Consider the following 23,443-nt stretch of genomic DNA (forward strand, 5'->3'; position numbering starts at 1 on the left):
CAGTAGTTAATTCTGATCCATCTTCAATTTCTATCAATAGTCAGTTAGTTTATGACTGACTACTAATACAATTAATTTTCTAGATTTTCTATTACCTAGTTCTTTGGACAAGAGTAATGGCACTTATCGAGTATTGATTTTTATTTTCCATTTTATTCTTGATTACTTTGATTAACTTCCTTGAATTTTTTTATTACTTTCACTTTGCTTTAAATGGAGACCCGACCCTCAGTGGACTTCTTCACCTCTGCTACTATCGGATAATAAAATTATTTTGCAACATTGATCATATTGATGGCCCTATCGGTCTTATTGTTGTGCTTTTTTCTTTGTTTCCTTTTTTAAATGGTGGTGTCCGAATAAATTTGTACATAAACACTTCTATTAAAATTATGGGGTATGACTTATTACATCGCACTAACACAAGTATTAGGTACGGTGGAAATTTGATAAATGGATTTTGGGTTGTTTTTGTCTCTAATTTTATGTGCATATACAATACGTATAGGTTCATATCTTGAACTTCGTGTGTAATCTGTACAAGCTTACATAGTCAACATAAACTAATACTAAAACTTATTGATTAAAGTAACCGTGCATAGTTTCCATAACAACAAATTGTATGGTTTCTAAAGATTTTTAGTAACGTTTCAGCTGATTTATGAACCAAAATTTTCATTTTGAAAGTTGGGAAAATACGTGAAAGAAAACTGAAATGTATTTTTTGCAGAGAAAGACATAAAGTAATAAGCAACAGCTTTGAGCATCCATTTCCATTCTACTGTTTCTCTATTTCTAATTTTAGAACTTGAAGCAGTAGCTTGAGTTGAGTTGTTGTTTTTGAACTTTGAACTTTGAAGTGTGATTACTTGAGATGTTTTGTTTTTGCTAGTTGCCTCAACTTGAAACTATATACGTTTAATGTTAACGGTTAACCCGATAACCAAACCGATAATGATTGAAAATCGATAAACCATTATCTTAATGGTTCTTTAACATTTTAGCATGTATACAAACTGATAATGAATAAGTAAAACTAATAACTTTCATAACCAAATTGAACCGAAAGATATGCAACCCTAATTAGTGCCCTATTTTTTCTTTCCACTACTCCATTTTGTTGAGGAGTATAGGGTGTCGTTAGATGATGCTTGATTCCTACTTTATTACAAAAGTTGTTGAACTTTTCTAAAGTATACTCGATTCTATTATCTGTTCTTATAACGTGAATCTTTCAACCACTCTGATTTTCCACAAAAGCCTTAAATTTCCAGAATACATCAGCGACCTCAGATTTAAAATTCAAAATATAAATCCAATAATATTTGAAATAGTCATCAATAAAGGCAATATAGTACTTACTACCCTTTAAATATGGTGTTTTCTGAGGTTCGCCTACATCGTGTGAATAATTTACAACTTATCCTTTGCCCTCTACAGTGAATTCTGAAAAGGAAGCCTTGTTTCCTTCCCATACCAACAAGCTTCACAAGAAGGCATATTTTTCTCAAAGCTCGGGAGACCTTCTACTAGTTTTCATTCATGAAGAGTATGGCATCATGATGATAATGCCCGAGTTTTTTTGTGCCATAACTATGAATTATTTTCCAACTAACAATTATTGCAAGATCCTCTTCCAATAGATTCAAGGCAAAACTTCTTCCTCTCATATTGACCTTGAACATCTCCCTATTATCAGAATCCTTGATGACACATGTTTTTTCTTCAACCAATACTTTGAAACTATTTTTCAAGTAGTTGCCCAACACTTAAGAGGTTTTGATCAGGATCACGAACAATGAAAACATCTGTTATAAGTTTTAAACCTGTAGGGCTTTGAATTGAAATTGTTCCTTTGCCTATTGCATTAAGCTATTCTCCATTTCCAATTTAGTCTTAGGAAATAATAGATTTATCTAGATCTTAAAAGAGCGCTTGATCACTGATCATATGATTTGTGCATCCATTATCAATAACTAATTTTCAGAAGTGCTTTTGCTAGCAAAACAAGTTGCTACAAATAATTTCTCTTTTTGATATTAATTTACTATATCCTTGCTTATTCTTGTTGAATTTGTGACTTGCATACCTTCTCCACATGACCTAGTTTACCATATTTGTTGCACTTTACATCTGTTCAATGAGTGGTGAATTTACCACTCATTTGCACTCTACTTCCATGCACACTACAATGATTTGTATGTCTAAATGCGATAACTTTGTGATTCAATGCCCTATGTTGCATATTTTGTAGGAACATAGATATTGCGATTAAAATATGTGGATGCGATATGGAAAACATTAAAAGAAGTAAAGAAGTGGAGTCTGAAGACCTAGGAAAAAACAGGCCTCAGTTACTGCGATTGCGGCCAGAGGGTTGCGATCATGGCCAGTTAAGAAGATCAACAACCATGATCTAATTGATCTACATGCGGTTGTGGTATCCACAATTGTAGCGAATCTAGTGCAATCATTGTCACGAGGGATTTATCTTAGGGGAAGTTTCACAATTTTCAGCCGTCGACCCCAAATACTTTGAAAGCTTAAAACCCTTTCCCATTTTAGGCATTCTAGAGACTAACAAAATTGAAATCCTAAATTGGGCATGAATTATAAATTTGATTTGGAAATTTTGATTTTTGTATTTGTGAAGAATGGATGCCTTGAACAACCCATTTGGTATATGTTTCTCTCTTTTCTTCATGAGTAGCTAATTCTTTTAGTCTTGGGATTATGTTAAACTAAGGTGTAAATTAGTGGTGGGTTGTGATGTATTTGTGTACATACTATTTAGATAATAATGGGTTATATTATTGCTTAATTATATTAGTTGGGATTTGTGGGTGAAAACCCCAAATACCCACATGGGTTTGTGAGTGAAAACCCTATGCTCTTGAAAGCCTAAACCATCCTTGAAGGAGGGGTTTGGGTGAACTTTAGGTATCTTTATCATCTTTAAGAAAGGGATGCGGAAACCAAGGCAATAGTATAGAATTGTTGGTTTAGTTAACTCATTTTCACTATCTTAGACATAAGAGCGACTTTGTAGTTAACTTTACCTTGGGTATCATTCTAGAAATAAGGATGCACAAATTGAGGTAGTGGCTGAGCATGATTGTAACACTTGTTAGGTACCCAAAAGGGTCAACAAGTGAAATGTTTGAGGTTTTATTGAGAAATTAGCCTCAAGGGTCCTAGACCTAGACTACCACACTAGTAACTTACGAGCATGTGCATCAAATTTCACACACCCATACCTAAGTTGCCTTAGGTATCATAATCTCAAAATTCTTGAAATATCAAAGTTACATTAAAGTTTGTTGCTTAGTTTGTGAACTCAAGTTACTAGTGATATACATTCTCCCTTAACCAAGATCCCCCCCACAATTTTTAATTATGTCATTTACTTTACTAACACTTTGGGTATTATCTTAGTAGGACTTAATTTCCCAGAAGATTAGAACTTTATCTTTCACTCCTTGTGGATTCGATCTCAACTCAAGTTGGGATATTGACAACGACCGTCCTCTACCACTTTAAATAGTATAGGTGAGCGCTATCACTGGTCTCCACCAATATTTATATCGAGAGTGTTTTGTCTTTTTTTAGTGAGGGCAGGGTGCATTACTTCCTCCCTAATTGTTGTAATTATTGCCTTGCTTTTGCTTTTGATTATTTTTCTTTCCCTTGTATGACTCGTTCTGTGATTTATCTTGAAAAGCACCTTCAACAGAATCTTTTTTCCTTATTATTCTCCTTTATTCCAATGCCTACAAAGCTTTAACAAGTTCTGCTAAGGTATTGCTTGACAGATCTTTAGAATTTTCTAAAGAAGATATTTTGGCTTTATATTTCTTAGGAAGAGTGACAAGAATTTTTTGAGAAATTCTTTCATCAGTAAAATCCTTACTAAACAATCTCAGCTTGTTGGCTAATTCAAGTAGTTGATCTGCATAATCTCTTATAGTTTCTGATTCTTTCTTTCTTTTCATTTCAAATTCCTGAATCAGATCAATCACTTGCATATTATGCACTCTTTTATTTCCTTGGTATTTCTTTTTGAAATACTCCTAAATTTCTACAGCAGACTTCATTTGCATAATTCTGGTAAGAATTGAAGGAGATACTACAGAGAAAAGGCATGCTTTGGCTTTGGCTTTTTTTTTCTTTCTCTCCTTGTGATGTTTCATCGAATTCGCTATTGGATTAGCTCAAAAGGTGTTTCTTCATAGTCCTCTTCTATTGTTTCCCAGAGATACAGTGCTTCAAGATGAACCGTCATTCTAATTGCCCAAGCTTGATAATTCTCGCCATTGAAGACAGGTAGAGTTAGAAAGCTTATTTTAGAATTCATTTTCTATAAACTATTTAAGATAACAGTTTAAAGAATAGTTATATAGAAAGAACTTGTGTTTTTTATTCACTCTTTTCTCACAGGTCCCTCAAGATGACAATGCTCTTGATACTAATCTGTTGGAGAGAAAAATAGATCTTTAACTAAGAAAAGAAAGAGTAGAAGTCTAGGTTAAATTTTCATTGGCTATTGAAATGATCACTACCACATTTATACATGATATCATAACTAAAAAAGGTCATTAAAAAGAGTAAAATAAGCTATCATTATCTCTAATAATTATGGCCTAAAGATTAGCAAATGTAATAAATCAGATTTTGCAAGATTGTAGCCTTATTTAGCTAAACTTAAATCCTGCTTTAAAGCTCTCTTTTGAATTACAGCAGCAAGTACAGCTAATCTCCAGCTTTTGAGGCACTAGCCTTAACACTTAGCTAGACCGAAGAAGAACCCTTTTAGTGATCATAACCGTCAGACCATTTTTTATTTGAACGATAATAGAAGCACAAGGAGAAATTATTTTGATCTTTCACTAGTTGGATATGGTAATTATATATGATTGTAGCTTCCACCATTTTTATCTGAATGAATCCTATGTCTTTTCCTAAACAAGTCCTTGGACCAGCATTAAAGGCGGGAAATTTGAAAGATGGCTCATGTTTGACCCTTTCTTGTCCTAAAATCCATCGCTCTGGTTTAAATTCTAAAGAATTTTCCCCATATAGTCTCTATTCTCCCTATTGTATAGAATGATAGCACAAGTCTCTCATTTGGACTAACGTGGTGACCACTTGGAAGAAAGTCAAATTTAAGTGAAAGTTTATGCTCCAATGAAACTAATGAAAAGAACCTTAGAGTTTCACAAAGATCACCATGTAGATAGACAAGTTTTCTTGTCCTCTCTATGTTGAAAAGCTTGAGAATTTCATCTTCTTTTAGAAACAACTGTTGTTGAATCTCTTCCATATCTTTGTCTCTACTGTAGGATTTTTAGCTAAGAACCAGCAAAGCCAAGTGAGAGCTGCACTTATAGTGTCTCTCCCAGTAAGAATCAAATTCAAGGAAGTATACCTCAAAAACTGTTGTGCATTGTCTAAATCATCTCCATTCGTCCACTAATTGTATACTTTAATATAGGCAGCAATTAAGTCGAAGTCCTCATCTTTAATTTTTTTGTACATCAACTCTTCTTGTTTGCATAAAAAGCAAGGATATAACAACTTATCAAAAACTTCCAATGCTTGAATGAGCTTTTTTTCTTTACTAATTTAAAGCTATTTAAGTAATTTCCAACAACGTTGTGGCAATATATGTCTATACAAAAGTATATCTGTTAGAGCATGTGGAGTTTTGATGATAGACATAAGAATGAAACATGTGGTAAAAGCTGTTCCATCCAACTGAACCAAGGTCACCTGCAGATAAGTTATTGATATGATGACCTGGCTTACAAATAAAAGTACATAACATTTATCATATTAGAAGTTGAGTTGAAAAAAAAGACTTGCATAAGTTGAGTGAAAACTAAGAAGTGCAGAAGTTGAGTTGAACAAGGAGTCTTGAAGAAAGAGAAAAGAGGAATCCTATTAAAAGAAGAAGAGAGGGGTGGCAAAGAGTAGCAGAAAACTATCTGGAGTCCTATTGAATACAGAAGTTGATATCAATTGAAGGACTCCATGAGGTAGGTTCTTAAATACAAGAAACAAATTCAAAAGTAGGGTCAAGCCCTAAAAAAGCATATCAACAATCAGCATATCAGTTCTCATAATTGAAGAAAGAACTTGATCTCTTACTTAGCAAGTTGTAGAATTTGTGTAGTGAGTAGGTTCTTTGAGTTGTAATAAATCATTATTTTAGTCTCAGTGATCTATAAACTGAGTTAGGAATTATGTCTTCAAGTTTGGAAACTTGAAGACTTAAGAACACTTATCTTGGGAAGATTTGTGTTTTTGTAGTAGTAGGAGTAGAAGTTTTAATTCCTAGTTTACAAGAAGTCTTGTAATTTTGTTGATTGTTGAGGCTCAAGTATTATAGTAAAGTTGGGTTAAATCCTGTAGAGGTACAGGTCGTGGTTTTTGACACCTTTCTTGAGCCGGATATTTTCCACGTAAAAACACTTTGTTAAGTATTTACTTCTTTGAACCACGTTTACTGACTTGTTCCACAGATAGGCAATTAGTAGGGATCGTACTCTTAACAAGTGGTATCAGAGCCAGGTTGTCTTAAATAAGGCTAGTACCTAAGAAAAGATCACTATGATGAATTCCGTACCTCCTACTGGTCACAGTGAAGGTCAGTCAACTACTAGACCTCCACTCTTTGATGGCTCTCATTTTATCTGGTGGAAAACAAGGATGGAGATGTTTATTCAAGGGGAAGATTATGAACTATGGGACAGGATTATTGATGGTCCCACTATTCCAATAAAGATGGCTGATGGTGAACAAGTCAAAAAGGTAAGGAGTAAATTTACTCTTGATGACTTGTTGACCTTGAAGAAAAATCCAAAGGCTAAGAACATCTTGGTCTATGGACTAGGACCTACTGAATACAATAGAGTATCCACCCACTCTGCTGCTAAGAAAATTTGGGACACACTGGTAAATGCTCATGAAGGCACGTCTCAAGTAAGAAAATTTAGGATCTCTCTTCTTTTTACTGAGTATGAGGCATTCAAAATGAAAGAAAATGAAACCCTTCATAAAATGATGACAAGGCTTACCACTTTAACAAATGAGCTGACTTCCTTAGGAAAAGTCATCTCTAAGGAAGAACAAGTTGAAAAGGTTCTGGGGGTATTACCCAAATCAAAATAAAATGTAAAGGTGACTGTAATCAGGGAGGCTAATAAGGATCTTGAAGGTATAACTCTGGATGAACTAGTAGGGAACCTAAGGACTTATGAAATGGAAGTTTATGGAGTCAAATAACGATCATATCCTGACAAAATCTTTGCATTGAAAGCTTCTGATAGTGATGAGGAATTTGAACTTGTTAAAGAGTAAGTTGCCTTCAAAACTAAGAACTTTAGCAAATTCTTCAAAAAGAAAAAGGGAACATGTACTAAGAAATGTTCCAATGATAATCCAAATGGGTGCTACAAATATGGAAAAATTGATCATCAGATTAGGGACTGTCCAGTCTGGGAAATAGAGTGGAAGAAGAAAAGGGCTGAAAAAAAGCTGAAGGCAAAAAGGAAGGAGGAGCATGCAATGATAGCAGCCTGGGGATCAGATTCAGATGAATATGAAGTTGATAAAACTGCATTCATCTCCCTTGGATATTCATATCTGGATGAAAAAGATGAGGATTCTGAGGTAAGTATACTTAAACTCAAAGAAAAGCTAAAATTGTTCTCAAAGCCAAAACTTGTTTCCTTGATGAGTGCATTGATTGTTGATTTCCAAGAGTTAACCTGTGATAGGTATGAATTGTTCAACAGTCTAGCAAGTCTTAAATTTGATCTCATCAATTTAAAGGCTTGCTCAAACACAGTTGACAAGGAAAATTGCAGTCTCAAGAAACAGGTTGCAGAACTTGATATTTCAAATAACAATCTTAGGTCTGAAGTTCTCAAATCAACTCTCACTGAAAATAGGAAGAACGCCATGAGTAAAGAACAAGAAGATGCTGAACTTGAGCTTGTAAAATACAAATAACAATGTCATGATTTAACTGAAAAATGAATAAGTTGAGTCAGGAAATTACTAAACTAAAATTGGATCTTGATATGGCAAACAGGTGGACAAACTTCTCTAGAATTGTTCACAAATTAAGTGAGAAAAATTTTAATGAAAAGGCAGGTTTGGGATTCCACAAAAGTTTTGATGAATCAAAAGATTTATGTTACATTGGTGGAAACCTTGGATATCCCACCAATGAATGTCCAATAGCTTCAAAAAGTAGATTAAACAGTCAAAATCTGGCTAACAAATCTTCTCAGACCAAAAGGAACAAAACTAGTTCTGGTCAGAGAAACAAGTTGCACTACGTATTGCCTGCATGGACTAAGAGAATTTTAATTCATCCTTTTACTTATAAAAAAGGACCCAAGCTTGTCTGGGTTCCTAAGGTTAACCTTTGAATTCTTTTTGTAGGAGAAAATGAAAGGAAGCAAAAGGCACTGGTATTTAGACAGTGCTTCCTCAAGGCACATCACTGGGGATAAGAAAAAGTTCCTTTTACTCTCCAAAATAAATAGAGGAGGAGTTTTCTTTGGTGATGGAAAAAAGGGAATCATAACTGGAATTGGAAAGATTGGCTCATCAGAGTCAAAAGCATTGGAGGATGTCTATCTTGTAGAAGGATTGAAGCATAATCTGTTGAGCATCTCACAGCTATGTGATAAAAGTAATAAAGTTGTTTTTACAGCTGCAGGAGTCAAGGTAAAAAGGATGGATACTAAAGAGGTTGTGTTCATTGTAAGGAGATATAAAAATGTATACAAAGCTGATATCATGGCACTACCAGGACCTGAACTGACTTATCTGAGTGCTATAGAAACTAATCCCCTCCTTTGGCACAGAAGAATTGGTCATGCAAGTCTAAAACAACTAAATATACTTTCATCCAAAGACATGGTATTGGGGTTACCCAAGACCAATTTCAAGGAAGAAAAGCTATGCAGTGCATGTGTAAGGGGGAATTAGGTAAGTTCCGCTTTTAAGTCCAAGAACCATGTTAGCACAACCAAGTGCCTTGACCTGGTTCATGTAGACTTAAGTGGACCCATGAGACTTCAAAGCAGAGGTGGAAAAAGGTATGTGTTTGTAATTTTTGATGACTATTCCAGGTTTACTTGGACTTTATTTCTAGCCTCTAAAGAAGATGCCTTTGATGTATTTGACATCTTCATTAAAAAGATTGAAAATAAATTAGGTACTTCTTTAGTTTCTATAAGGTCTGACCATGGTTCAGAATTTAAGAATGTAAAATTCTTAAAATACTGTTCAACAAATGGTATAGATCACAACTTCTCAGCTCCTAGAACACCACAACAAAATAAAGTGGTGGAGAGAAAAAATAGAACTTTGGAAGATATGGCTAGAACAATGATGATTGTAGAAAATGTTGCTAAAAACCTTTGGGCTGAGGCAGTAAATATTGCAGCATATATCATAAATAGATGCATGATCAGACCTTTGTTAGAGAAGACTTCCTATGAATTACTAAAAGGAAGAAAGCCTAACATCTCTCACTTTAGAATATTTGGATGTAAATATTTTATTCATAATAATGGAAAAGATAATTTGGGAAAATTTGATGCTAAAAGTGATGAGGAAATCTTTTTAGGATATTCACTTAATAGTAAAGCATATAGGATTTTAAACAACAGAACAAACTGTGTTGAAGAAAATATGCATGTGATTTTTGATGAATCCTGTGTCAAGACTAACCTGTAGGAAAAAAATAATGCTGAGGAACAGATTGCACAAACTGGTTCATTGACTGAAGCTATCAAACTTAAAGGAACTTCAACAGGGGGAATTGAAGCTGAAGGCACAGTAACAGGGGGAATTGAAGCTAAAGGCACAATAAAAGGGGGAACTGAGCCACCAACTACCCCAGATCAAAATATCATCAGTGATCCTAGTGGCTCACTAGTCTTGATTCCAAAAGGGTACAAATATCAAAGATCACATCCCATAGAAAATGTTCTCACTGAACTCACCTATGGGATTACTACAAGATCTGGACTAAGATGTATATGTCCTTTCAAGGAATTCCTGTCAGAAATAGAGCCAAAGAAGGTAACTGAAGCATTTCTTGATGTTGCTTGAATCATAGCTATGCAAGAAGAACTGAAGCAGTTTAAAAGAAGCAAAGTATGGCCCTTGGTTCCACTTCCAAAAGATAGATCAGTAATTGGAACTAAGTGGGTGTACAAGAACAAAGTTGATGAGCATGGAACAGTCACAAGAAATAAGGCAAGGCTGGTGGTCCAAGGATATAACCAAGAGAAAGAAATCAACTTTGATGAGACTTTTGCTCGTATATCAAGATTGGAAGCTATAAGATTACTTGTTGCATTTGCTGCCTACAAAGAGTTTATACTTTATCAGATGGATATGAAGAGTGCATTTCTGAATGGGTTTCTCAAAGAGGAGGTTTATGTCAAGCAACCTCCAGGACTCGAAAGCAAAGAATTTCCTGATCATGTGTATAAACTAGATAAAGCTTTATATGGGCTAAAACAATCACCTAGAGCTTGGTATGAGAGGTTGTCGAAGTTTCTATTGGAGAATAGTCATTTCAGAGGTAAAATTAATAATACGCTATTCTTAAAAGATAATGGAAAGGATTTGTTAGTTGTGCAGGTATATGTGGATGACATTATATTTGGATCAACTAATATGAATATGAATCATGAATGTGCAAAACTCATGAGCAATGAATTTGAGATGAGCATGATAGGAGAACTAAATTACTTTTTGGGTTTACAAATAAGACAATCAGCATCAGGGACAATGATCCACCAACAGAAGTATGTCAAAGAGCTTCTCAAAAGATTTTCCATGGAAGAAGCAAAGGAGATCAGTACTCCTATTGCCACTGCCACGAAGTTGGACATGGATGAAACAGGTTCAGATGTAGAGCAAAAGATGTATAGAGGTATGATAGGATCACTCCTATACCTCACTACAAGTAGGCCTGATATTGTATTTAGTGTAGGGCTATGTGTCAGGTTTCAAGATAATCCTAAGGAATCACATCTAAAATCAGTAAAAAGAATCTTTAGATACTTAAAAGGAATAAGTGATCTTGGATTATGGTATCCCAAAGGTAGTAACTTTGATTTGGTAGGATACCCTGATGCTGATTATGCAGGATATCTGGTGGACAAGAAAAACACTATAGGTATGGCACACTTATTGGGATCATTTTTAATTACCTGGTCCATAAAAAAGCAAAATTCAGCTACTTTGTCCACTGCTGAGGCTGAATATATAGTTGTTGGGTCTTGCTGTGCTCAGTTATTGTGAATTAAGCAACAACTTATGGATTTTGGTATAGATGTTGGTTGTGTTCTCATTTTTTGTGATAATACAAGTGCCATTAACATAGCTAAAAATCCTGTTCAACATAAAAGAACCAAGCATATTGATATTAGACATCACTTTCTTAGAGATAATGTTGAAAAAGGTCATATATCAATTATTTTTTATTCAACTAAGGAATAAATTGCTGACATATTTACTAAGGCCTTGAGTAGAGAATATTTTGAAAGAAACAGGTTAGCCTTGGGGATGATTAAAATTGTATAAATCTCCCTCAATGATTGATTAGAAAAGACTGTACTTAAGTGATAGTTGATTAATTCAGTCTTACACATTTAGTTGTGTATCCTAATTCCAAGATTTTAGAGTAAATTAACTCAGCTATGCGTTGATTTTGCAGATAGGAAGAACCATCAAAGCAAATTTTGACTATTGTTTACACAGTTCAGGTATGATTTTCACTTATTCATGATTGCATAAGAGAGAAACATGTTTCTTTTCTTGGTCCCTTCCATTATACTTAAACTGCCAAAACTTCAAAAGTCATCTGCCACAAAAAGCTGCCAGCCTTTTCCCATCAGTTCAGACCCCTTCATCATTACGTTTTTATCCAAATCCTTTCCTCACATGATTCAACTTCCTCTAAATCACTCTTAAATGCATTTCTTTTTTTTCTCTTTTCTTATTCCTTCTACACTTCCTTACAATAACACAAAAACCTTCTGACTTAGTAGCCATGGATTTTTTGTCATCTTCTTCATCCTCTTTACCTGACTCTGCCACAAACACTTTCACCTCTATTGTCATCCACCCAAAATCACCTTACCTCCATTAATTCCTCCTTAAATCACCTAAAAATTCTCTTATTTTGTTGGGTTCAGAAACTTCCCAAATCCTTTTACATAATTTTCTCCATATACCTCATTCCACTTTAACCCGTCACTTTCTCCACTAATCCCACTTCAAATTATTGATCAAGATAATGAACCCATTGCAAATTTCATCCATCAAAGGTCCAGATCTATTCTAAAATAAAAACCCTCTTCTGTTGTCATTGATATAGATGAATCTACTTCAGTTAAGCCTTCTCCTGTAGTTGTTTCTCCTCGGATTCCTCTTACTCGAGAAAAGAAACAACAACAAGATGCTTCATTAGAAAAAGAACTTCATACAAATAAAAAGAAATGGGTTGCTCCTTATGGTTCTCCACCTCTCAGTAATCCCTCTCCTAATATTCTCCTTCATTCTAAAAGAAAACGAAAGCATATCATTGTCAAAAACTCAAAATCCTCTTTCACACATGTATCTCCATCCCAAACCACTTCCAAAACTTCGTCGTCCTTAAACTCTACGGAGAAAGCTTCTCCTGAGAAAGCCTTCACTGTTAAAGAATTCCCTTCCACCAGAGGCTCTTCAAAATCCTCTTCTCGTCTGAAGAAACAAGTATCCCAACCTGTTTCTTGTAATTCCTCAGACTTAGATTCTAATTTTCTTCCTGATATCCCTCATACTTCCTCTACTCAACCTGATCCAGATCTTAACTATGATGTTGTTTTTGATACTCCTGCTGACAAGGCCTTTCTGTCAGCTCAAGTTTTTCACTTTTAAAAACGTAAGTTGGCTAGGAGTAGAGTTGTCACTGGTTTTAGGGGTCCTGATATGGATGTGTTACTTACTAAATTGAATGCTCAAGGGTGGTCACACCTATTTCTTCAAGGTGATTATCAAAGAAAGTTTGGGAAAGCTGAAGTGTATGAATTTTACACTAATGGAGTTGCTATTGGGGAGATGTTCTCCACCACTGTTCATGGTAAAACCATAAATCTCTACCCTACTGATCTGAGTAGAATTTTACATGTTCCTACAGGGGGATGGGGTTATTATGTGAATGGTGTTTGGCCTACTCTTGATAACCTTTCTTCAGCTATTGATATTTCTAGAAAATTCTCTAGAAATCTTTCCCTTTTAATTCATAGAAGGGTTCTCAAGAATGAGATGTCTCCTCTTCACCAGTTCTATTTTGATGTGGTTCATAAAATGATCCTTCCTAGACAGGAAAGGAGAACAGTAGCAAATTTTCTTGATCTTACCCTGATGGAATTACTAGACTCTCAGACTCCAATTGATCTTCCTACACTAATCATTAAGCACATGCAGAGGGTTTAAATTCAAGATGCAAATGGCCATGCTTTGCCATATGAGTTCTGGATTGCCCCTGTTGTTGAGGACTTTTATATTCCTATCAAAGTATGGTCATTGTAGACCACAAAGGATGTTATTGGGTCTGTGAACCATGCTATGTTGCCTGCTGCTATGAGGAGTGCTGATAATCCTATGCAAAGGCTGAGGAATGCCCTTGTTGCCAAGTAAAGTGAGGTGGATGTGGCACAAGCTGCATTGAAAGTTGCTCAGACTACTCATGAGAAGGACAAACAGGTCCTTCAAGCTCAAATTACCTCCCTCGCAGCCCTTTTGGAAAAGGAAAGAGTTGAAAATGCAAATACCATTAAGAAGCTGACCTCCCTTATTCCTTCTTCCTCATCCACTTAAGCCCTCTTAGTGTCCTTAGGAATCTTTCATTCCTACTTTTTGGTTAAGCTGGTTCTCTCTTATTATTTATCATGGGATGATGATCATTGTATTCTGTTCTATCAATAAAATGGTCTCTTTTTATTTTATGTGGCTCACTTCTGTTTTGTTGATACATTGCTTGTTTTTTTTTGCTCTAATGTCTTCATGTTTTAGTGATAGACCTAGTGGCCATGAATTATAAGACTAGTTTCACTAATTGGTCCAGTTTTTTTATGATGTCAAAAGAGGGAAGAACAGATTATACAGTGCTTATAACTCAATTGACTGATTTGTGTTTCATTCTGTTTTCTTTACTTAACTTCTTGGTGAGTATGTTAGGTTTGTGGGATGATACTGTTATGTTTGTCATCATCAAAAAGGGGGAAATTGTTAGAGCATGTGGAGTTTTGATGATAGACATAAGAATGAAATATGTGGTAAAAGCTGTTCCATCCAACTGAACCAAGGTCACCTACAGATAAGCTATTGATATGATGACTTGGCTTACAAATAGAAGTGGATAACATTTATCACATTAGAAGTTGAGTTGAAAAATAAGACTTACATAAGTTGAGTGAAAAACAAAAAGTGCAGAAGTTGAGTTGAACAAGTAGTCTTGAAGAAAGAGAAAAGAGGAATCCTATTGAAAGAAGAAGAGAGGGGTAAAGCAGGAAACTATCTGGAGTCCTATTGAATACAAAAGTTGATATCAATTGAAGGACTCCATGAGGTGGGTGCTTAAATATAAGAAACGAATTCAAAAGCAGGGTCAAGCACTAAAAAAACATATCAACAATCAGCATATCAGTTCTCATACTTGAAGAAAGAACCTGATCTCTTACTTGGCAAGTTGTAGAATTTGTGTAGTGAGTAGGTTCTTTGAGTTGTAATAAGTCATTGTTTTAGTCTCAGTGATCTATAAACTAGCTTAGGAATTATGTCTTCAAGTTTGGGAACTTGAAGACTTGGGAACACTTATCTTGGGAAGATTTGTGTTTTTGTAGCAGTAGGAGTTAGAAGTTTTAATTCTTAGTTTACAAGAAGTCTTGTAATTTTGTTGATTGTTGAGGCTTAAGTATTATAGTAAAGTTGGGTTAAATCCTGTAGAGGTACAGGTCGTGGTTTTTGACACCTTTCTTGAGCCGAGTGTTTTCCACGTAAAAACACTGTGTTCAGTATTTACTTCTGTGAACCACGTTTACTGACTTGTTCCACAGATAAGCAATTAGTAGGGCTCGTATTCTTAACAGGATCCACAAAGACGTTGAACGCCTTTTCACAAGGAACATAAGGTAAACCAATTTTGCTAATAGCATCAAAAGTGAATCTCTGAAAAATATCTTGCAAATTAAGGGGGCTGCCGTGTTCTACAAAAGCATCAAGAAATGGTTGGAGCCCATTTTCGATAGTGCCCCACGTGCTTCTCTCCAACAAAATTTGGAACATGGCATGACTCATTAAGGACACGGTCGTTTTCCTATGAATCTCCCACAATTCAGAATCAACATTGAAAATTCCATTCCCCAATAAATCGAAAATTTCACGAAACTCAACACCCTTTGGATAGTTTGAGAAGCTTCTACTAAGGATATGGTGGATATTTACAGGATCACTAGTAATTAACATGTTTAAGTTGGCAAGAACAGGACCATGGAACTCAAAATTGCCCTTTGATTCTCGAAGAAGAGCCGTTACAAATTCATGGACACGGTGAGCTTTTCGAATAAGGCCCGGTAACGATCCAAAGAGAGGCCAGTTTGTTGGCACTCAGCTTTTCCGCCATTTTCTTGTGTAATGTACCATGTAGAATAAGTGAAAAACATGATAATGATCACGAGAGAAAAAAAGAAAATTTAAGGATATCCATTAGGTTGAAGTTTCTTCCTTAATTTGTCTTTCGATCTACAGTGCGTAACAATTTATAAAGAAAACCATAATATAATAAGTATCCCTCCCTCTCGTATTAGCTGTTAACATTACTAATAATGTTGTGGCAGCGCTGTATATTTGTCAATTTATAAAATTAAGATAAAATTAATTAACTTTTTTTATAGTTTTGCTTTTAAAATTAATTGTTTTTGAAAGTACACAATATTGATTAGATTATATAGAGTTGAGAATAAATTAGTAAAAAACACTTTTTATTTATGATTTGGTAAAGGGTATGTAAAAGAGAAATGTAATAACTAAAGTGGAACTGTGGGAGTAATACAAAGAAGCAATAAAAGACTGAAGTTGAAATCCTTCAATTAGAATTAAAAGGCACCCTCAATTTTTATTTTTTTTTACAACCAACATACTATTTATATTATTTATATTAAGTCATAGTAAGTTTCAGAGCATTAAAGGATGCTATAGCATTATTTATAATTCAACTAGGAAAATTAGCAAACCAAACGGTGTTTTGTAATAATGATTTAGAGAGTTTAGCTAAATTATGTGTTATTTTATTCCAAGATCTAGGGATATGCACTACATCTACATCTTCAAAGAAATCCATCAACTTTCAGATATCCTCGCAGGTTGTTTCACTTCCAATATCCTCGCAGGTTGTTTCTATCTCCCAAGATGCAACACTTCTTTTTAGTATCATATCCGCCGCATTCTTTGCATCCGAGCACTGGACCAGAAATGTAAACAAGCTCCCACGGTTGGAGTTTTCCACTACAAATATAAACCACACATCCCTGCATCTCAAATTTATGTGGTATAACAAAAACATGGGTTCATTCCGAATATTCATCAATTAGTGATTGTACCCTTTGTACCCTAACTATGAAAAGTTAAATCAGAAAGGAAAAGCAAGTGATATATTGGCCTCAGAATTCAGTTAGGTATTTTCCAATCTCTATTATGAGTCCTACACTACATGTTTACGCGCAAGGAAAAGTCTCAATGTCATGTATGGCTGAACAGGGAAGATAAAGCACGTGGGGAATCCGGCAGAGAGTTTTAAGTACATATCAATTATGAAGGCTAAATTAGACATTAAGCTAGCGTGTTGGTAGATTTCCGAATATTTTTGATAAGTAATATTTTGAAGAAGATTTAGATGAAATTTCACCACGTGTTTGATCATAGTATTTGAAAAATATATTTTATTCTTTTATGAAATATAATTTATACCCATAAACTTTAGAAATTATTAAAACTAACCATAAGTTTATATTATCAAAAATAAGAAATATGCCTAATATTTTCGTAGAAGTTGAGAAATAGAAGAAAATAGTGAATACTAAAATTTGATTTGTATAAGTTGTATTGTCATATTCATGCACACGTCTGTTACGAAAATATATTTATATATTATATCTGTATAGAGCAGTCACGATACTAATACAATATCCACCTATATATACATAGCAAGATTTAAGTTGTATTATCATGTACATGAACAGGTTAGTTGGGGTCAATAAATTGTGGGTGTTTTTATAAAAGATAAAGTTTGTTGTAAAATTTATACTTTTAAAAATTTTCAAAAGATAAAATTTGGCCCAAATACTATTTTTTTCTAATATTTGGGAATTTGAATTATTTGTCCAAAAAAAATATTATATAATGACAAATTATATGATCAAATATTATTTGTCAATTTTTTTTTCAAATTTTTCTTCGGGAATCTATGTCCAAACGGGTCCTAAATTGGTGCGATTCATATCAAAAAGATTCATAATGCCGTATATGATTTTAATGTACTTCTAGTTTTTCATATTATTTCCTACCACCTTTGAGCGCATGTATTCGGTTATTAGGAAAAAAATGTGGAACGATTCTAACATCCTCTCGTATCACATTTTTTGTATACAACTAAGTCCATACTTAGAACTTTTTCACTCTAATCAATGTTAGTTGCCAACCCATACTGTTTAACTATCTTAATATTTCACGTGACATATTTGCATGTGGCCACGAGTACGGTGTCGATGTCAGCCAGCAAAAGCTAAGTGCTAAACTCCCAAGGATATGGAGATAAAAATGTGACAATTTCGTAGGGAATAGTACTATTCTAGTCATAGAGGACAAGTTATGTTTGATTGGATTTAATTTCTTTCACCTTTAATTGGATGTTTTCTTCTTGGAATTTTAGGTAATTAGAAGAAATCTAGTAGGAAATGTTACCGTTTAAATGGACAATATGCCTAGAAAAGCTCAAATGCAATTCCAAAATCAAACTGAACCAATAAATTGAGTCAAACTGACAAAATAAATCGATTTTCAATTTAATTTGATTTGATTTGAAATTAAATTTTTAAATAATAAATATTTAGTTTAGTTTAAATTTTTTAAAAAGGAAAATCTAAATCAAAACCATCAAGTAAAGACGTATTTGGTTAGTATTTTGTATAAACACTTAAGTTTCAATTTACAAAAAGTGCTCATCGAGATACATTTTTTTTATCTTTATAAACTTATTTATCTTTGCACACAATATTTTATATTACTAAGTCAGTATTTATCAGATTTTAACATTTAAAAATAGAAATAAAAGTCTGAACTTCAATTTTACAATCAAAGGTGGGGTGGTAAAGAACTACAAATGCTGATGTTCGATAATATTTTTGATATTTCGGGATCTGATGCATGAATAGTTGTAGTATGGAGGTAAAAGAGAAAATTATAAAATGGAATTACTAATGACGTTTGTGGTTATTAAAACTTGCGGAGAAATATCTTTATCTTTATAAAGTTTTTTCAAAATCAATTCCTTTAACTATGATTAAGATATTATTAAATTAATCTAATCTAAATTCTTAATAAATAAGACAAGCATTACTCATCCAATTATACTTGAGAAAATAGAGAGAAGCAAAATCTCCATCACCCCAAACCTTAGGCTAGATTAGTCTCTTTACATGAAAACATGGGACATGACAGAAATTGTACTCCCGATGTCCTGTCAGGTAATTTAAGATTTTAAACTTGTCGCTTCAACAGGAAAAAAAAAATTGGCAAATTTAAAATTATATATAATTATGATAAATAGTAATGTTTTTATAAAATTATATTTTATATCATAAATATTATTATTTTGGTGGGACTTTTTTTCAAAAAATATTTATTTTTACTCTGGCACTTTATTTCTTTTCTTTTTTACTTTACCTGTTATTTTATTTTTTCAAATAACTCCTATTTTTTAGATTTTCATTTCAATTTCTTACTGTTTTCTTACATTTTTCTCACCTTATAGATAAATATTGTGCTCCACAAAATAATGTAACTGTTAATTTAAAGTTATTGCATGTTATTTCTTTTTAAAATTCTATGTATTTTTGTACTTTTTTTTTTGGTCCACCATTGTTATTATGGTTTTTTATGTTTTTGAGATTTTTTTGTTGTATGATTATGGATGTCTGCTCTAATGGTAGAACACACACCACATATCTATATCAATATATATATTTATAATTTATAATCTATATTTATATCTATAATCTATAATTTATAATTTATAATCTATAATATATTAAAAGTGTGAGGGCCTTAGAAATGTTGTTTGAACTTTTTGCCCTTTATTAAATGTCTTTGATTTAGATAAAATCGTCTTTCCACTACTTTTTAATAATATTTAAGAGTTAAAAATTAATTAAATATATTTATGGTAAAACTTTTTCTTATTAGAAATCATCAAAATTAATGACAATTAATACTTCCTTCATTAGTTTAAGAATTCTAAATCAAATAAATTTGATTTTAAGAAGATCTGAAAAATCTAGAAATAAATATGAAAACATTATAATAAGAAAAATTTAAGAAATACCAAATTTTTAAAAATTTTAAATACGTAATACAATTATTATTTAATTAAATTCATGAATAATTAATATTGATAGGTTTTCTTTTTTACTTGAATGTATAAAAAGGAGCTCCTAAAATATATGATTTAAAAAGTTTACCTTATATAAATGAGAAAATGGTCAAAAGTTCGTCCAACCTTTATCTCAAATACCAATTACACTCATACTTTGTGGGGTCCTATGGATCCCCTAAACTATTTAAAACTGAAATTATTACCCACTTAAAAACTCACACCCACATGTGTATTGGAGAGTGAGCACCATGCGCGTGTGCCACGTAATATTATCACGTAATTTTTTATTTTTATCATAAAATAATTATTTTTTCTTTAATATTTCCTTTTTCTCTTTCCTTTTTCATTCCCTTTTCTCTTTTCTTTTTCCCCTTCTGTAAATTTCCAGTCTTTCATTATTCTGACACCGAGGAGGTGCTGGTGCTGCTCCTTTGATATCTTCCTTATCGCCCTCATAAATTCCTTCGAATATATAAATTATTGGAAGGAATAATCCTATCAGGGTTCCAATGATTTTTTTTGTTGAAACTAAGAGGATTTGTTTGAGGTAAAATTTTTGGAGCAACAGGATAAAGAGCATTGCGGCATTCTGGTCTAATTTTCGAATCAAATATCCTTCACAAAGAAAGATGACTAGAATGTGTTAAGGATTACAGAGAAAGACGCCTGAGCATCTGGATCTGTATATCTTTTATGTGTTTCCATAACTGAATTTATTTTATGTATATAGCAGCTTGTAATCCTAAGTTACATGGTTATGATTTTCTATTTTGTCTATCCTGTTTGTTTGATTTGAATTTCTATTCATTTTTTTATGTTATACTGCTTTTGAGAATGTGAATTAGCTAGCATGCCCATTTCATCTCATGAAATTAAATTTCAAATTATCAAAAAAAAAAAAACATCATTAATTAGTCATCGCCATTAATAAGTTCAAGAAAGATGAAAAAATGGAATTGGAGATAAGGAAGATGAGAAACTTCATTAATGAATTCTTGAACTTTCTTGTTTTGAAAAAGAGAAGAAGAAGACAAAAGAAAATGAATAAGAAAAAAAATAATTAAAATTATACTATATATTTATATAAAAATATTAAAAATAAAATTTTAATAATTAATTTTGTGCTCACTCTCTAAGAGAGAGTGAAACGCATTCTCTTTGCCATGTCAGCCTTTAGGGATGTTATAATTTCAATTTTAAATAGTTTAAGGGGTCATAGGACCCCCGTAAAATATAAGTGTATAGTTGAGATTTGAGGTAAAGGTTTGGAAGCTTTTGACCATTTTCTCTGTATGAATATAAGACTTTAAACGTATAATGACAACTTCGAATTGGGGTTTGTTCGACTAGAAATAGAGTTCTAGCTCTTGATTTGGGTTGTTATTCTATATGTTTATTTTGTATTGTCAAATTCCTGTTTGAACTTTGTTTATCAATACTTTACAATATACTAGCTATTAAGATCATGTGTTTGGGAAAAAAGATCATATTTTGACAATACAAACAACTTTCTTCTCTATTTTTGCTTTGTTTTTTCACTTCTTTTATTTTTTTAGTCGTTCTCTGTTTCACTTCTTTTATTTTCTTCGTCGGTCTTATATGTTGCGGAAATATGGTAATTAATAAATAGCCGAGGAGAGTTATAGAATCCCTATAAAGTTAAGGCGTGTTATAATAAATTTTATCAAAGTTTAGATACATTTCTGACTCTTTTCGCTAAACAGGACTTTAAAATTTATTAAGTAAATATTATTTGACATAGGTTTTGGGCTTCTATAAATTGGGAAGGTATATTTCTGACTCTTTTTTCTATATAGGACATTCAAATTTATTAAGTAAATATTATTTGAAAATTTTTCTATATATTTAGCGAGGCACGTACCCTAAACTATTTCTAATTATAGTCTATATCTATTCTATACTTCTATATTATATTAAAAGTACGAAGGATCTCAGAAATGTTGTTCGAACTTTGTCTTTCATTAAAAGTCTTTATTTTAGATAAAATCATCTTTTCACTATTTTTCTAATATTTAAGAGCTAAAAATTAATTAAATATATTTATGATAAAATCTTTCCTTATTAAAAATCATCAGAATTAATGATAAATAAATACTTTTTCATTAGTTTATAAATTCTAAATCAACTAAATTTGATTTTAAGAATTCAAAAAATCTAGAAATAACTATACAAGATTAGAATAATTAGAAAAATTTAAGAAGTATCAACTTTTTAAAAGTTTCAAGTACATAATAACAATGCAATCAATGATTTTGTAAAGGTTTAACTTTAAAAATAAGGAAGGTTTTAAATATAGAAAAAAAAAAGAGAAAATAATCATACTACATATATGATTCAAATTGATGCGTCTTAGTATCTAGCAGTAAGGGAAAGGGGTAGTGTATGACAAATGCAAAAGTGATGATAGAGCACGAGTAGTGTATGAAAAATGAAAAGTGATGATTCATCAACCACTTAAACTTCTGGTGGTAAAATATATATGTTCTTACACTACAATATACGTTTATATGTACATTATTATATTAAAGTGTGAAGGATCTTTGAAAAGTGATTTAACTTTTTTGCACATTATTAAAAAATTCCATAATAAATAAAATTATTTAATTTTAAATAATCAAACGTTACACGTGCGAGACACGTGCGGCTAAACTAGTTGAAGATCAAATAGAGGTATACCACCTATCAATTTAGTTTCTGATAATTCTCCATCCTTTAGTATTGAACTATCTTAAGATGAAATTGTTAAGTGGGTTCTACGTCTAAACAGTCGAAGAATTAATCAGCATTGAAGAGGTGAGGTAGAAGCATCGCAACAATCTAGAAAAGATGGTCGAAATTATGAAAAAAAATGATTGAAAAAATTTTCATCTACAAAATCCCAAAAATAAAAGAATCAGAGAATAAAAAAGAAAAAAATGGTGAAACAAGCAAATTTTCAAATTCTGATGTTGAAAATTCATCTGATGATGATTCAAATAAAGACAAAGAAGAAGAAATATTTGTATATGTATTTATCACGAGGGTGTATTTTACAAATGTATTTAACTAATAGGTACTCATATTTGTATATGTGTGTATGATCTGTGTTGTATATGTATTCATGTTGGGTCATATGCATGTATTTGTATTTTATTTATACATATATAGATCTAGATGTATATTTTGTACAATGTGTATTTGTATTTGAATTGTTTAGTGTCCGTTACACTTTGTCATATTTATTTATTGTATTTTTACAGTGTACAATATTTATTTTATATATTTTGAATACTTATATGTATATGTATAGAGTGTTCCTTTTTTGTAATAGAGATTTTATATCCTATATATATAATATACATATGGGCCAAATATGTATTTTGTGTGTATATATATATGTGTGTGTGTGTGTGTGTGTTGATCTATGTGTATTTTAGAGTGTACCATATTTTCATTTCTATCAATGTAAATGAGAGAGATCATTGGGTTCTTGTTGTTTTATCGTTCACAAAAAGATGCATATTCATATATGATTCATTATCTGTTGTTGGTCATGATACTGTTGTCCTTGATGAAATTGAAAAAGTAACTGAGATTATACCTATATGTCTCCAAGCTTGTAATTTTTATGAAAGGAAGGATACTTGTCACGACCCAAAAATAAGGATCATAATGGCACTTGTCGCGGCGTACCTTGACAAGTAAGCCTAT

The 23,443-nt window shown here is 32.5% G+C and overlaps 1 pseudogene; it reads right to left on the bottom strand.

Annotated features, from left to right (window-relative positions):
* Positions 1–4,784: 4,784 nt before the first annotated feature.
* The window catches only part of LOC107844370, a 53,795-nt pseudogene continuing 35,136 nt past the window's right edge, over positions 4,785–23,443 (bottom strand).

The sequence above is a fragment of the Capsicum annuum genome, chromosome 10 (assembly GCF_002878395.1).
Source record: "Capsicum annuum cultivar UCD-10X-F1 chromosome 10, UCD10Xv1.1, whole genome shotgun sequence".
Lineage (NCBI taxonomy): Eukaryota > Viridiplantae > Streptophyta > Magnoliopsida > Solanales > Solanaceae > Capsicum > Capsicum annuum.